Genomic DNA, 5,188 nt, shown 5'->3' on the forward strand with positions numbered 1-5,188 from the left:
AGTATGTGAGTTTACGGAGGAGACCTAGAGCTTGCGATGAAGAAAGGTTAGAGCTTAGAAGTATGTGAGTCAATGGAGGAGACAAACTCCAAAGTCTGCGAGAGCTTACAACGTATCATTGTTGGAGCTTTTGATTGTTTAATGCTTCATTGTTGGGATCATGTCACGTCGATCATGAACTTACACGGTTCAACACAGCCGCACCGGAGAAGTTGAAAATGGACAGAGGGCATAGCATCGTCATCGCATGGTATGCAAGGCTGCCATGGTTGGAGAGTCTATACTGACGGCATAACATTTGTTAGAGAGGCAATGGTGTAGTGTCTTTCTGTGGTAGCCTTTGTTCCTATTTTTTGCTTTGTGTTAGTAGATTTTGAGAATTTGATGTGTTCTTCGGTTAAATTGAGCTTCAGAATCTTTGTAAAAAGTATCACGTGGATGTTTGTAATCGTGAGTAGATTTTTGTAAACCAATGTACATGTGTATAGTCAAAAGTTGTGCACACGTCAATGGTCAAATATAAGTCTACATGTACATGCAATTTTCCATCATATATGTAAAACATTCAATGTGTGTAATAGATTAATAAATGTTAGTCTCCATTGAAATACCTTTTGTTTGTACATTGGTTTTGAGTGTCCATCTTTCACTCTTTTGTACACCAAAACGTATCAATGTACATGTGGATACCGAGAACTATGCGTACATGTGGATACTATTTTGCATCGGTATATACATACACTGCAGTAATATATATAAAAAGCACCAATTTTTTTCTTCCGAGTAACATAGTTCGAAATGGATACAAAACCTTTCGTATGAAAAAGACAACTGGATGAATCGGGTGGGGAGATTTGTATTTTTATTTAGTTATTGATAGACTATGGATTTGACTCATTTTCATCCATAGTTTATAGGTGTTTTTACTAATAATTATTATATTATAGAGTCTATTTATTATATTTATAAGATCAGAAGTGTTTTGGAGATAAGTGAAGTTTTTTGACCATTTTAGAGATATTTATAGCAAGCGCCCGAGATGACCATCGAGCTCGACCATCGGTCGATATTGGAGATGAATAATCGATCGATACTCACATCTGTGTATCGATCGACAGCGAAGCGCGCAGAAAGCCCGTTTGGTCACAGTCGACTTGAAGCCCAAGTCTTCACCATTTTTCAAGATTACCCCTGACGAGTTTTACCCTAATTATATAAGCTTTGCCGCCATGTTAGAGACAGAGTGGGCTTTTCTTGGTTTTTTTTTATTTTCACAGCAAGGGTTTTTAGGATTTTGATAGATTGGAGAGAAGATCCAAAGTTATAATTTGTGATTGAAATTCCATTAATATCTATTTACTATTCTAATGAAGTTTTCATACTTAATTGTTGTTATGAATTGATTAGCCATGTCTGAGTAGTTCCATTGTTAGATTTTAGGGTTTAAAAAGGTTAGGAGAGATTAGCCCCAACTATAGATTGTTGAGTTGTGATAATCATCATTAGGATTGTTCATTAATGCATTTGTCTAGATTAGCTACCTAGAACTTGCCCTAGGATTGATTGATAAAAGCGAGAGCTTTATTCTCATTCTGAAAACATTCTAATTGAACTATGTTTCTTGCTATGAGCAAGGCGAGAGCTGATCTAGTGAGCTTAGTAAACTATAATTCAACCCGCACATAAAGCTTGACTAGAGTGCGTCGATCAATGTCATACTTGAATAATCGATCGACGGAGCAAAAGGTGTATCGATCGATATCCCTACAGGATTATCGATCGACACTTTCTATTGATCAAAATAACGAGAGTTGAGATCATTAGATCTAGTTAATAGACGAGTCCAAACACTGCGAACGCTGATGGACTTGTTGACTAAGTAGTTGAGCTTTACATTATCATGCATTGATATCTTGCATATTTCTATTGTTTAATCCATTCACCCATGTGCATTTTGATCATATAGATTAGGATTTAGCCATGTTTAGGTTGCATTTTGCATACATGAGTCCTTATCAGGTATTGGAGTACCACATGGAGTTCTTGGAGACATTTGGGTGCAATTGGAGTTCAAAAGAAGTGTTTAAAGTGATCATTGGGCGAGCACCTTACCGGAGCGACACCATCAAGTCTCTCTGATCTCCCTATCAGAGCGACCTTACCAGAGCAACAGGGAAGAGTCGCTCGCGCTTTGATCACCCGGAGACGCGAGAACGAGTCCCGAGCGACCTCTCGCAGCGACACAGCGAGGTCGTTCCCGAAGCATGGAGCGACTTCACGGAGCGACAGGGAAGAGTCGCTCGCATTTTGATCACCCGGAGACGCGAGAACGAGTCCGGAGCGACCTCTCGCAGCGACACAGCGAGGTCGCTCCCGAAGCATGGAGCGACTTGTCGGAGCGACGAGCGGAGGTCGCTCGCGTTTTCATCACTCGGAGACGCGAGAACGAGTCCGGAGCGACCTCTCGCAGCGACACAGCGAGGTCGCTCCCGAAGCATGGAGCGACTTGTCGGAGCGACGAGCGGAGGTCGCTGCGCGTCTTATTTCTGCTCGAACTTATGATTTCTCAAGGGCCTTTTGGTCATTTCATTATGCATGTTTTTATTTTTTAAACCTATGTTTTAATACTCTGTAAGCCACCAGGAGGCGGATCATCTTTTGTTCTTATGAAAAACCACCAAAAACCTTTGGAAAGTCATCTCTTGAATCAATTGATCAGTTTTGTTATTGAAATTATGTGTTCTTATATCTATTTTCTGTGTTTCTCTACATGATTAATCTGAAATCCAACATGGGTTTAAGAGGAATCATGGAGATTAGTGAGTAATCACCCTTTGAATTCATTGGTTAGGGAGATTAAGGGTGATTAGGTTAGAGCTAGGATGTTTTAGTGTAGATCATTCATATTTCCTTGCTAACAGAGTGAACATAATGCATCTTCTGAGTTGGCCACTCAGTTGTTGATCCTTAGGCATTTCTCACCCGAAAGGTGTTCGAGGAAATGCCCGAGACAACTCTTCTAAGCTTTTAGCATACTTTGCCAAAGACATTTGTTGTTAGAGGTGCTAAGATAGCCATTGGACTTGCTAGTTATGATTGCTTTCATATTATTCAACCAAAGACATTTGATGTTTGAATTGTGTTAGTAAATGAACATTCATCTAGACATAAAGTTTGTTTAGGATTGTGTCTAAGCTTAAGGTTGATAGTTTGATTGATCGTTTGTCATCCTTAGTTCGAAACTCGATCACCGAGGTCTAATCCCTATATCCATGAGTTCTCTTTTCTCATAGTTAAGAAACTATCGTTTAGTTATTCCTTCTAGTTAGTTATAGTTTAAAAACCCTTTTAAAAACCATTGGTTGCACTTAGATTAAGTGATTACTTGCATTCTCGGTGCTTTCATATCTCTCAGAACTGGTTCGACAATCATTTATACTACAACATTTGTCTTAGGAGCCTTGAAAACTCCTAACATCAAATTGGTGCCGTTGCCAAATTCTGAGTAGATTTAAACATTGAGATTTAATCAATTGCTTGAGACTAAGTCATTTTTATTTTCTTTTGTTACTGATTTTTTTTCACCTCCCTTTAATCTACAGGTGTATGAACTTGCGGAGCAAGGGTCCATCAAACCTAGTTCCACGAGCTGCAGAAATCAGAGCTTTAGAGAGAGAGTGTGCTAGAAAGAAAAGAGAAGAAGAGCAACAGGCTCAACTGCAAAGACTTAACACTGATATGGGAGACGTTCATCAGCATGATGCGGGCGTCAATGGCGCTAATAACAATGCTCCAGCTAACCAACAGCGAGCAGCTCGACCCATTGGCACTTACGACCGCCCCAACATTCATGGTCATAGATTGGGAATCCGAGCACCCGCTGTGGCAGCCAACAACTTTGAGATCAAATCAGGACTCCTCAACGTGATCGAGAACAACAAGTATCATGGCTTGGCTCTAGAGGATCCATTTGATCACTTGGACAGGTTCGACAGCTACTGTGGGTTGTCAAAAACCAATGGTGTGTCCGAAGATGCCTTAAAGCTCAAGTTATTCCCCTTCTCTTTGGGGGATAAGGCACGTCAGTGGGAGAAGTCTCTACCCAGCGACTCCATCACCACTTGGGATGACTGCAAGAAAGCATTCTTGGAGAAGTTCTTCTCTACTTCAAGAACTGCTAAGCTGAGAAACGAGATTTCCAGCTTTCAACAGAAGAACTTAGAAGGCTTCAGTGAAGCCTGGGAGAGATTCAAGGGCTACCAAGCTCAATGGCCACACCATGGTTTCTCTAAGGAGAGTTTGCTGAGCACATTCTACCGTGGTGCTCTTCCTAAGTACAGGGCCAGACTGGATACAGCTAGCAATGGGTTCTTCTTGGGGAGAACTGAGGAGGATGCAGAGGAGCTGGTTGACAACATGTTTAAGAGTGATGCAGTCTACAGTGGAGACCACGACAGAGGTAGTAGAACAGATGATAAGCAGACGAGGAAGGAGTTGAAGGCTCTACAGGATAAGATAGACATCTTCATTGCTGACAAAGCTACCCAAGAGCAGCTGCACTTTGTTGGCAACCCAAGCCAAGAGACACCAGTTGTTGTCCATGAAGTTGAGGGTTTGGAAGGTCAGGAAGAGCTGTGTTTCATCAACAACAATGGTACCTGGTACAAGAAAGAGCTCAACTTTCTAAACAACAACTACCAACAGAAATCCTATTCCAACAACCAACTGAGTGGTTATCAGCCTCGGAATAATCAGCAAGGCAGCTATCAACCTCAGCAAAACCCTCCTCCTGGTTTCAACAACAATGGCAACCATTCTTCCCAACAGCAATCTAATTTCTCTGCCTCAACTCCTCAAGTCAACAGCACTGAAGCTCTACTAAAACAAATCCTGGAGTCTCAAACAAGAAGTGAGAAGCATGTTGGCTATGAGTTGAAGAACCTTCACTCAAAGATTGATGGGAGCTACAATGAGCTCAACAACAAGTTCAGAGCTTTGGAGAACCAGTTTGCTGCCATGAACACTCAACAAAATCGCCAACAAGGTTCTCTACCTGGAAAATCTGAGCAAAACCCAAAGGAAACCATGAAAGCTATCACTCTCAGGAGTGGTAAGGAATTACCTCAGAGAGCTCTCACCAAGGATGCTGAGAAACAAAGTGAGTGGGTTGCCATCAACATAGATGATG

The 5,188-nt window shown here is 41.3% G+C and overlaps 1 non-coding gene across 1 annotated transcript; it reads right to left on the reverse strand.

Annotated features, from left to right (window-relative positions):
* Positions 1 to 4,179: 4,179 nt before the first annotated feature.
* On the reverse strand, positions 4,180 to 4,286 carry LOC125589332. The gene has a single exon (XR_007325520.1). It is a non-coding gene; the product is annotated as a small nucleolar RNA R71 (small nucleolar RNA).
* Positions 4,287 to 5,188: the final 902 nt, after the last annotated feature.

This window comes from Brassica napus, chromosome C6 (assembly GCF_020379485.1).
Source record: "Brassica napus cultivar Da-Ae chromosome C6, Da-Ae, whole genome shotgun sequence".
Lineage (NCBI taxonomy): Eukaryota > Viridiplantae > Streptophyta > Magnoliopsida > Brassicales > Brassicaceae > Brassica > Brassica napus.